At 36.3% G+C, this 12733-nt stretch overlaps 1 non-coding gene across 1 annotated transcript; it reads left to right on the forward strand.

Annotated features, from left to right (window-relative positions):
* The first annotated feature begins 12353 nt into the window (after nucleotides 1-12353).
* TRNAC-GCA (transfer RNA cysteine (anticodon GCA)) lies at nucleotides 12354-12425 on the forward strand. The gene has a single exon. It is a non-coding gene; the product is annotated as a tRNA-Cys (tRNA).
* The last annotated feature ends 308 nt before the right edge of the window (nucleotides 12426-12733 follow it).

Raw genomic sequence — 12733 nt, forward strand, 5'->3', positions numbered from 1 at the left:
AAAGGACAAAGATAATACTTGGTAATGAAAAAATAAACTAAGTATGGAATGTTAGGCGTAGTCTACAATTGTAAGTATTGGTGAAAAGAAAATCGTTGGTAGTGCTGCACCTCGCTATAGTGCGGTTGGAAGAGTACTGCCAGTGTAGGGGCGTGACACTGCCCCTCCTCCTTGGGACAATCACTTCACATCGCCCCACCTCCTACTTGGAGGTATGGCTGCATGTGATCCCTCTGCCAACCTAGCTCGAAGTTTCCCCCTACTGGAGGTCTCTGCATGAGTAGATGTCTCTACTCGATCTCCTCTCAGCTTCTCTAGTTGTGGCTACTCCACAACCTCCTGAAGTTGCTTCACTAATCGTGGCTCCTCCACAATCGTCTGAGACTTCTTATGGCACTGCATGTTGAGAGGTAATGTACTCTCCCTCTCAACCACCAAGTCTCCATCAGTTGCCTTGCTCCTTAAGGCTTTGCATGCATCTTGAACCTCAAGAGCATATAGGTTCTTGACCCGTGAACTGATCTGCTTCACCTGTCTAGTGATGATGTGTCTAAAGAAAACCTTTCCCTTACTAAAGACTATATGATAGCCTCTGTCTTCCAGCATCGTGATCGACACCAAATTTCTCTTAAGTCCTAGTACATACTTGACATCGGTCAAGGTAAGGCGAGCTCCATGCTCCCTCTCAAAAATAACAGTGCCTACACCTGAGACACTATAATCTTCATCATTACCCATCGCTATGAGTATCTGGAGATCTTTCTCCTCCAAAGTACTGAACAAACTCTTGCCACTGGTCATGGCTGCACAAAGCAAAGGTCAAATGTCGTCCCGCCTTTAGGTTGATCAAGATTCAGAAAGAGCACCTCGACCAATGTTCCTTACAATTTGATAGCCAGAGTCCGAGAGCCTGCAGCATTCCTTTCAGTTAGAAAGTTTGATAGCCTGCAGAGTCTATAGGCAAAGACAAAGGCAGGGGTGGAAACCGTTTCCAAATCAAAAGGTTATGAAAAGAATCTATCCATCTAGGCGTGGGTTGTTAGCTCTGCAGGCCACCTCATAGCTTCGACTAACACCTCCTAGCTTCGTAGGGGACAGGATAGAAGTGATAGGCTAGATCTATCTCGATCTATCAAGGCGTAACGTATTGATCTATATCGATCAAATCACTTTAGCTGGCCCAATCACTTTAGCTGGGATTACATGAAACAGAGAAGATCGGAGAAGAATAGGAGGGCAAGGAAGGAGGGCTTGCCTAATTCACTGCCTTACTCTATCCATCATAGCCGCTTGTCTTCTCAAGAATCCAACCACTTCCCACCATGGATAAAACCATGCATGCGAACAATGTGAAATCCAACTCAAACTGTGAAGCCAGTGCCTCACCTTCTGATCCTTTCACGGATCCCTTCTTGGATTTCCTTAGTGGACAATTTGTAGCAAAATGGCCCACCTCATGACAACGAAAGCATCACACTTTCGATTTGTCAAACTTCTTCCCACCATGTGAAGAACTAGATTCAGAATGAGAAACCTTCTCCTTCCCCTTCTTCACCTTACCCACTAAGGCACAGTTTTCTTCATCCTCCATGGATGAAGAACCATCTTTGGTGCTTCTTCTTATCTCGTCCTGCATCAAATCCGACCAAAGTCATTCCCGATCTGGTAGTTTCTCTCTTCGATTAACCGAGTCCTAGTAGTTATGCCAGCTCTTAGGAAGACCGAGGAGTGCAAGACTCACCATGTCATCATCCGCGGTCGCGATCCCTACACTTCCAAGCTCATCCCTGCATGTGGTAAGATTTTTCATATACGTAGAGATCGTGTCGCCCTTTTCACACTTGATCTTCCAAAGCTTGTCTTTCAGCGCCAGCTTCCTCTGATCGCTGCTATTCTGATATAGATCTTTCAATGTTTTTCACATTGAAAATGGTGTCTCCTTCCCATGGAGACTCGAGACTATGTGATCTCGAACTCCCTCCAGAAGGATTCTCCTTTCTCTAGCCACACATTTCTTCCATTCAGCCAATTCAGCAGCACCAGTCGGCTTGGGGACTTCTTGATCAATGAAGTCCTTTAGACCGTTATCCTCTAGTACTGCTTCCATGCAATCCTTCTAGGCTATATAATTCGAACTGCCATCAAGGGAATATTCGAGTATTAAACCATTGAATGCCATAGGTGAAATAGAGATGTGATAAGAACTTGATTTCTATATTCAAGAATCACAAACTTCAAACTTCTCCCTTCTTTTATATTGTTCTTCCTTGATCACCTTTTCTTTGATACCATGTAGAAATTCCCACTGTAGATCAAGAGATTATGCAATATACTAAAGCAAAATACAAGATCTACTTCTACAACAAACTTTGCAGAAGCTTAATCGAATTGAGCAAGATCAATGGAACACATATAACTAATAAGGATAATTCAATCACACATAACACATAAGATATAACTAAGGGAAAGCCTAAGCATAAAACCCCAACTCTGTATTATCATACAAGTGGAAATATAGTCTAGATTACAAAAAGAATTAGCTCATAAGCTATCCTGCTCTCTTTGCAATCCCTCTACTGCTCATAGACAGTCAAAGGCTTCTCACAAACCTTCTCCTCTTCCCTCCAAGCCTCTGATTTCCTTACACAGTTTTTCCTAGGGTCTAGTGCTTCCACAAGTGTGAATTCCCACCTCACACTGCTCACTTGGCTCAGAAATCACTGCACAAACCTGAAGGAGAGAAATCCTTCTCCATGGATGAGCTTCCTTTATAGGAAAAATCCATCCAACTGATAGTACACTGTCCCTCTTCTGATCTCAACTGGGTCTCTGCCTAAACTGACATGCATGAGTTATTCATGAGAGAATATTAAGTTATCTGAAGTGCAGCAGTTATATGCAAGCATGCATTAACTAAATGAACTCACATTAATTTAAACAAATTGTTTAAATCAATCTAACTAGACTTGACTTAGTTATTTGAGCCAACTAATTACAACTCAAATTAGAACTCCTCCTTATCTCTTTAACTGATGGATAAATTCCTCAATTAATAGAGAAATTGTTGCATGTCCTCACATAGATTTCATGTTTGATTTTTCACAACTAACTAACTCATGGTGAATTAATTAATTTATTTTCAAACAGCTGTTAAGTTCAAATTCGAATTTTACTTCCTATTTTAGTCCAAGGACTGACTAAAATTGGAATCCATCCCGAATTTCTAAAAGTAGCAATGCTATTTTTAGTACTTCCATTTTTCATTCCCTGTTGCTCAATCCAGCACTGGTACCCAAATTTCTATTTATAGCAGTGCTACTTTTAGCACTTTTATTTTTAGCATTTCTTGTTGCCATTTTCAACAGGATTAATATTAAAAAAACCAAGGGATTAATAAACACAGGGAATTTATGTTATAAACCCAAGGGATTTATATTAAACCCTAGGAATAATATTATAAACCATACCAATATTATTTAACCCTAAGAATATGAACCCTTGGATTAATAAACCCAAGGGACTGATATTATAAACCCAAGGCACTAATAAACCTAAGGGATTATTACTAAAAACCCAAAGGAATAATATTAAACCCAAGGGATTAATCTTGTAAACCCAAGGTATATAAAACCTAAGATAAATATTATAAACCCTAAAACAAACGTAGTTGACCATGATTGACCGTGGTTGATTTTCATATTGAAATAATATTTTGCCACAATGTAGCGTTGGACTATGGTTGACCATGTTTGACCATTATTGACCATGGTTGATTTTCATATTGAGCCCATCTTTGTCACAATGTGAGGTTGGAACATGGTTGACCATCGTTGTCACAATGTGAGGTTGGACCATCAGACAATCTTTGACACAATGTGACCATGGTTGACCATAGTTTATTTTCATATTGAGACAATCTTTGTTATAATGTGATGTTGAATTGTGGGTTATAATGATTAATGATGGTTGAACATATTGTTGACACCTAATCATAGGGATTGGGTGAACAATTGTAATTAGTGTAAATAAATAATAGAGGAAATGGAGAGTCATAGGGAGATGAACTGAACAGTCACTCCCTCTTGTATATAATAATGAACAACCTAAATGAATAATACAATTACATTTGAGGAGTTACCTCCTGGCCTAACATGGTATTAGAGCCAACCCCATTTTTGGCTTCCCTCTCTGCCTTGTAACTCCCAGTCTGTCATATCTGCCATTATTCTATTTGTCCTCTTACTTCTCTGCGTTGAATTAATTGGATGTTATATATTTATGGTTAATGCACTCTGACAGCCACCTCCCACTGCGCATACCACTCTGCTGGCTATACGTTGGCTATTGGCCCTCTGCCTTCCCTAAATATTCCCTCCTCCATAACGTTGTTTTAATAATAATTTCAACTTGTTGTCCCAACACTCCTCCATATTATGGTATAAACACTCCTCCATTACACTACTCACACAGTTATATACACTGTCCCGAATACCATGTTGTTTGGCTCACATATTATGCCACTCACATATTAAGCTACTCACATCTTAGCAATTATCATTTAATTTTGTGCACTTATCTGGTATAGCTTGATCTATATACCTTTTGCATGAGCAGCAGCTAAAAAATTCATGGGTGCTTGCTTTGACACAGAGTTTTAGACTGTGACTCTTAGATTGACGGTGAAGAAAACTTGTAGATTACATGCCTTATTATCTATTTTAATATGTTTTTAAGTGGGCTGTACTGGTGAATTTTGAAAGAGGAATTTTATTTGAGTCCTGTATAGGATGTACACATGCATCTATCTGATGAAAATGTGCTTGTCTTCATCAGAGATACAGGTCCGGAATGTGTGCTTTGTTGATAGTTAGACATTGAGGTTCAATTTTTGTGTGGACCATCTCTAAATCAGTTTTGAAGTGGATGCCTTACATCTGTACTCACCTGTTGGGTTTTGTGAGCATGTCCATACCTCTATTATATACATTAAAATTGTAGTTTTTTTTTACAAGCAGAAGTGCAACTTCTTACAACGTATTGGCGGCAGAAGTATATATATATATATATATATATATATATATATATATATATATATATATATATATATATATATATATATATATATATATATATATATATTTTAAAATGAACTCATTAATATCTATTGTGGGAGTGGTCCTCAATGGGAAGGAAAATTATCCTGAGTGGTCTTGCAAAATCAAACACACTCTCATTTTTAATGAGTTGTGGAAAGGAGTGTGTGTTGGAAATGGAGATAAAGAGCTAAAAGAACCTACCTCAGATAAGGAATTCGTCATTTGAGAAAATAAGAATAGCAAGGCTTATGCATTGATTGCAGAATCAGTAAATGAAGAGGTGAGTTGCCATATTTCGCCATTTTCAAATGCTTTCGAAGCCTTACAAAAATTGAAGGAACTCTATGACTCACACTCTGCCCTTGAAGTTGTTCAACTCATGATTAAATTGTTCACCCTTGAGTTACAAAATGATGATCCTATTGCTCTTGCATTAGAAGTAAAATATATTATGCATGATATCAAAGTCACTAATTTTGAACTGGAAATTCCTCTGGTAGCTTTTCTCAAGGCACTTTATCCCACTTACTCAAATTATCTTGAGTCATTGCAAGCAAATGGAAACCTCAAAGATATTACCTTTGACTCCCTCGTGAAAAATTTTCTGAAAGAGAGAAAGCTTTTGGAAAGAAGACAACTCCCGAGTCTTCTAAAGAGGCTGTGTATCTTGCACATAGAGAGAAGAATCTTGCTCAAGATTCTTCTAGAGGAAGAGGTGGTCGAAGAGGAAGAGGAATAATTTTCAGAGGCAAGGGGGGCAGACACTCTCAAGGAGAAAAATCAGATTTGCATTGCATACGATGCAAAAGAGATGGATCACATGATGCATCCACATGCAAGTTGCCTTGGGACATAATTAAGCAGGAAAGAAACCAATCCAAAGGTAAAACTAATTACAAAGAGAAAGGTAAAGCACCTAAATCCACTCACTATGTTGTGGCACACTATAATATTGGAGTAAATGAAGACTTATTTAATGCTTCACTTGCTTCTTGGAAAAATGATTGGTTGCTTGATTTAGGAGCAACTTGCCACATGAATTTTAGAAGACATTTTTTTGAAGAATTTACTAACAATGTTGATGGAGCAGTATACTTTGCAGACAAATCAAAACTCAAGCCATCAGCGCTTGGTACAATCAGGCTTAAATTGCTTGATCTTCCAGACTTTCTTCTGGGTCATGTTTTATATCTCCCACAACCGAGGAGAAACTTGTTGTCCTTGGTCCACATCTGCCAGCAAGGACACTTCATTCATATGTTTGATGGCAAACTTGAGGTGATAAAAGCATCAGACCACTCACTCGTCATGGCGAGGATAGAAGAAGAAAGGCTTCTCACACTGCAGGGTACCTCTGCTTGTGCACAAAATTTCTCATACAATTCTCATTATGAAGAAGGTACATTTCCATCAAGTTTATTATGGCATCCTAGATTTGGACACTTAAACTATGACAACCTCCGCTTGTTGAAGAAAAATGGTGTTACTAGTTTGCCTACAATTCCTAGGAAAATTAAGAATGTTATGCTTGCATTCTAGGAAAGCATAGCAAACAGTCTTTTCATGATTCACATTCTAGAGCACATAGAAAACTTGAACTCATTCATTCAGATGTATGTGGTCCAATGCCTCTTCCTTTTGCAAATGGAAATAAATATATGATGACATTTATTAATGACTACAACAGAATGTGTTGGGTTTATTTATTGAAGAACAAATCTAATGCTTTTCAAACATTCAATAACTTTCATACATGGATTGAAAATGATGCAAAATCTCATATTGGCTCTATTCGCATTGATAATGGAAAAGAATACACTTCAAATGAATTTGAAAACTATCTTCACCAACATGGCATCAAACATCAAACAACTATGCCTTATAATCCCCAACAGAATAGAGTAGCTGAAAGAATGAATAGGACAATCTTAAATATGGTGCGCTCCATGATGTTTTTCAAAAATGTAAAATTGATGTTTTTGGCTAATGCAGTTCTATGTGTTGTCTATGTAAAGAATAGATGTCCATATAATGCTATTAGAAACAAGACTCCTTATGAAATGTGGTATGGGCACATTCCTTCAGTAAAGCATCTCAGGGTCTTTGGTTCCACATGTTATGCATTGATACCAAAGGTACATAGAAACAAACTTGGTGCAAGAAGTCGTAAGTGTATCTTCCTAGGGTATTCAAACACCTCCAAAGCATACCATCTCTATGATGAAGTCAATAAAAGGTTTGTTGTATCTAGAGATGTAATATTTCTTGAATCATCCAAAACTGACAATGTTGTTGAGCGGCAACTTGATCACTTGGATAGATTCACAAATGAAAAATCATTTCAAGAATTTGATAATCAGATTCCACATCTTGAAGGGGGGATTCCTATACTAGATCAAACTGTGGAATCTTCTTCTGAATCACTCTCCCCCCCGCATGAAACTCCAACAATAGATGATACTTTAAGTGATGTGATTAACAGAATTGGGAGACTCAATCTTGATTCAGTCCCAACTCAATCAACAGAGCAGCCTGGACCATCTCATAAAGGTCCCCCAAAGTGGTTGACAAAGACACTTGAAAGTGTTCATCTTGATAAGGTTGGAAAGACAGGAACTACAAATTCAACTTGACAAAATGGAGGTGATGTAGATGACTCTGATTCATTTGTTGATATGGATGTTTCTTATGATTGTGAATTGAATTTGTCTACATATTTTGAACCAACTTCCTTTAAAGAAGTTGCTTCCCATGATGAATGGAAAGAAGCAATGCAAAAGGAGTATGATGCCTTGATAAAGAATGGCATTTGGAAGTTGGTTGATCCTCCATTGGGAACCAAACCAATTGGCTGCAAGTGGGTCTACAAGAACAAGTATAAAGCTGATGGCTCACTTGACAAGCACAAATATAGGCTTGTGGCAAAAGTTTTTGGACATAAGAAAGGGGTCGATTATGAGGAGACTTTTGTCCCCACAGCAAAATGGGCTACCATCTGGACACTCTTTGTCCTAGCAACTTAGAACGGTTGGAAAGTCCATCAAATGGATGTAAAAAATGCTTTCTTGAATGGAGATCTAAAAGAGAATGTGTTTATGTCCCATCCTAAAGGATTTGTTGTGAAAGGAAATGAACATAAAGTATGCAAACTAGTGAAATCCTTGTATGGCCTCAAACAAGCACCACAAGCCTAGTATGAAAAACTAACTGAGCATCTTATGAAAATCAATTTCAAACATTATGATCTTGATGATGCAACTTTTTTTGTCAAGAAGTTTGGCAAAACAGTTGTATATATTGTGGTATATGTAGATGATCTTTTGATGACAGGGAACAATGAGAGCTACATTGCATCCCTAAAGAAGGATTTGAGGAAAGGTTTTGAAATGACTGATTTGGGCTATGTTCAGTACTATCTTGGTATTGAAGTAACACAACATCCGAAGTCCATATTCCTTTCTCAAAAGAAGTACATTGGAGATCTATTGAACAGGTTTGGCATGATTGAATGGAATCCTCTGACTACTCCAATGGAACAAAACTTAAAGCTCACATCCTTTGAAGGAAAATAATTTGAGGATGCAACAAAGTATAGACAGCTTGTAGGAAGTCTCAACTACGTGACTAATACCAGACCAGACATTTTGTTTGCTATTGGAATCCTCTCCAGGTTTATGCAAAGGCCTTGTGAGGGACATTGATCTACTGCAAAAAGAGTTCTAAAGTACTTGAAGGGAACTCAAGACTTTGGACTCAAGTATACACAGGTGGGCGACTTCATGTCAATTGAATACTTTGATTCAGAGTTCGATGGAGACAAAGAAACTGGGGTATCTACTTCAGGTTATGCTATGAGTCTTGGATCAGGAGCTGTCTCCTAGAGATCACACAAACAATCAATTCCAGCAGATTCCACAATAGAGGTAGAATATGTGGCAGCAGTTGAGGCAACAAAAGAAATTGCATGGCTCAGGAAAATTCTGGAAGATTTGTAGGTAAAACAAGTACAATCGACTCCACTCATGATTGACAATACCTCGACAATAAAGTTGGCCGAGAACCCAAAGTTCCATGATCGAAACGAAGGACATCAATACAAAATATCATCGGATTCGACATCATGTTGAGGCCAAAACAATCCATCTTCGCCATTGTTCCACTAATGAGCAGATTGCAGACATCTTCACCAAAGTGCTTGGAAGAGAATATCTTAAAATATTTAGAACGATGCTTGGACTCACCAACATCCCTTCAGATTAGGGGGGGAATGTTGACACCTAATCATAGGGATTGGGTGAACAATTGTAATTAGTGTAAATAAATAATAGAGGAAATGGAGAGTCATTGAGAGATGAACTGAATAGTCACTCCCTCTTGTATATAATAATGAACAACCTAAATGAATAATACAATTACATTTGAGGAGTTATCTCCTGGGATGACACATATTTCTAAAATGCTCTATTTACAACTACAATGGTAGAAGAGACATAACACTACAAGTTGTACAACTCCTAGAAACGACATAACTTAGAGATATACAACATTTCGATTTGGCGAAATAATTATGTGTCTATATAATGTCAGGGACGATAAATAAAATAGACCGCAATTAGAACATGGTTCCATGGACTCATCTCTATGGTTCTTTTAGTAAAGGATGCATGCATGGGGTCAAGTTGCAAGGGCAGTGGCGAATACTAAAGTAGAATGGCTCAATACTCCTTCTATTGGTGTGCTTCAACTACATTTCAAGTGTAAAGAGAGACAAAGGGTGAGATTTGGTGTGAGAAGAACTGAAGATGTAGATTTAAAATTATAAAATGAATAAATTAAGGAAACTAGTTTTAAATTCCATGTGAAAGGCCGACTTTTCTCATGAATTCTCTAACAACCCATTGTTGTATTTTATATAAATACAAAATTCAATGAATTAGTTGATCAAAGCTCTTTTTTGTTATTGAACGACTATGTTGTCTTACAAAATTAAGAATTCATATTAACCGCAATCACGTTATTTTCCATTATTATTCGTCACAACATATCCATCAAATTGGGTGCTAGACCTATTTGATGGATTTTATCTCTGATTCGTTTTCAAACTAACATGTTTTCATAGTTTGTAATGACTCTGCAAAATGAGCATAATTTGAACTTTATAATTTCCAAAGTCAACACATTTTACCTATATTTTTTTCTTGCATACCCTACTATGTTATTTTTCAATCCCAATGCACAAATTTTAATGAATTTCCAAAAACCCATACTCTATATTGCAATTTGTTTATTCAATTTTTTTGAGTTCCATTACCTCATTTTTTTTTTAATAAATTAAAAAAAAAACTTTATGAATAATGTATATCTAAAATTTCTCATTTTGGTCAGGACCTCTAATCTAAAAATGCTACTTCACACAAATGGAACATATAACACTACTCATGAAATGTTGCTCAATACCCGTGTTTTCCATAAGGAAATGCCTCTTAGTATGATCATATTCCACATGGTACTACATGATTGCTTGGTTGTTGGATTGTTTCATCGAGAGGAAACTTAACATCAATTAATAATTGGACATTTTTATGCACATTTATATTGTTCAAGTCAAATATAAAGTATACCCAGAAAAAATAAGGTGCAAAAAAAATAGTTTGTAATATCACAAACAATATTGTAATATCACGTCGCTATGAATGAATATTAAAAATATCCAAATTCTCTAGTATTTATAAAACATATGAACTTGATTCAAGGTTGTGATTTTCAAAACTACTTGTCTACCTTTAAATTGTTTTTCAGGTGGTGCCAACTTGTGATGTAGTAGAAGTAATAGTTGATGAAAGAGAGGATGCCCTACAATTTAGTAAGGGTGATGAAGTGTATGGTAATATCCAAAACTTCAACACTTGGTAGCCAAAACAATGTAGAACTTTAACACTATATACAATTGTGGAAGAGAGTTTCATTGCTTTGAAGCTTGGCAACATGTCATTTGAAGAAGGAGCTTACTTTCCTCTATCACTTCAAATTGTCAAGAATTTTCAAGGGGTTAGACTATGTTCATTTTAGGTAGAGCAAGGGGGTGTTGGTAACTTGGAAATCATAAGTAAAAGTGAATACTATCTTTTTCTTTAAAACATTGGGTAATATTCTTCTTTGCTTTCATTTTTATTAAATAGTTTGGATCATTTTATTGAATGTAGAATTATACAAAAGTTACACAAAATTGTAAGAGTTAGTTGGCAAATGATATATTAAAACACTCCATTCTTATGGATAAACAATTATATTCATGTCAAAGAAAGATAAAAATAAAAGAATTTCCATTAATTACATAATGGAAAACAAGATCACAATGACAATAAAATAATACAAAGAATTAAAAAATGATAGTTAAACATTGTAAAGTTAATTACTTCACCAATTTAAACTTGAAATCTTATTGATTCTAACAAATTACAGGAAAACTTCTTTATCATCATATATCTTCCTTAATATTGATTTGTCTCACAAAAAAAATATAAACGCCCTAAAACATGGAATCAATATGGTAGTTACATAGATTCCTTAATGAAAAGTCTTTTAAGACTGGGATTAAGGATTAGGGTATGTCAAACAAATTTCTTTAAATTTTCATTTTGTTAGTTAATATGATACGTATGATACGTGTGTGTTTATTTGGTTAAAAAGTGCGTAGCTATAGTTATGAATGGAGTCATGAGGAATTGTCTGGATGGTCAAAAGTTATTGAAGTCCGAGGAAAAATTCAAAAAATCTTATAAAAGTAGTGTTTGAATTATGTTTTTTTATGGTGGATTTGGATTCAACACCATCAAACACTTCTATTACTCCTAAAACCAAAAAATTTAACAATTTTTACTTGGATTTACAAAAATCCTACCAAATTTTTTTCAAAATATAACCTTCTATATCTTCCACATCAAAAAAACATAATCCTTAGACTACGGCCTAATGAATAGTTCAAACTCACGAGGTTCCTCACGCGATTGTCCTTAATACGGTGCAAATTTCAGCTTCGGTCTTGTACAGAACAACGACAGTAGGAGTGTTTAGACTTTCCACGTTGTGTTTATCAACGAGCTAGACATGAACTATACGTTACAGAAACTCCAAATTGGCCGTTTTCACTTCCAATAATGAATTTAGTCATTGTACAACAGTAATTAATTACGATTCCTGTTTGTCTGCGTTTTGCTCCCTCAGTTATCTGAATTATATATCCATTGTCAACAACTTGGGCCTGTAGCTCAGTGGTAGAGCATTTGACTGCAGATCAAGAGGTCACCGGTTCGAACCCGGTCGGGCCCTTCTTCTAACAAGTTTACACTCCTTTTAACTATGCTGCCAATGCACCCTGCAAGAGCGTTAACACTGCTTTAACAAATTTATTTATATTTTCCGTTAAAACCTGTTTTGGTAAAAAAAAACTTTTAGAGAAATTTATTTATATTTTCGATTAAAACGTGTTTTGGACCTTTGCTGAAATAAAGGCGTCCCTATTTTGCTCTCTACGTTGTACCATGTTAGTTTTAATCTTTCCTCAATATCTTAATCTTCCATTATGTGCATTAATCTTTGTATTTATTCTCTTAAAAAAAATATATCAACAAATAAAT

Source organism: Pinus tabuliformis, chromosome 2_1 (genome assembly GCF_031772625.1).
Source record: "Pinus tabuliformis cultivar Carrire ecotype Pingquan chromosome 2_1, CPIR1, whole genome shotgun sequence".
Lineage (NCBI taxonomy): Eukaryota > Viridiplantae > Streptophyta > Pinopsida > Pinales > Pinaceae > Pinus > Pinus tabuliformis.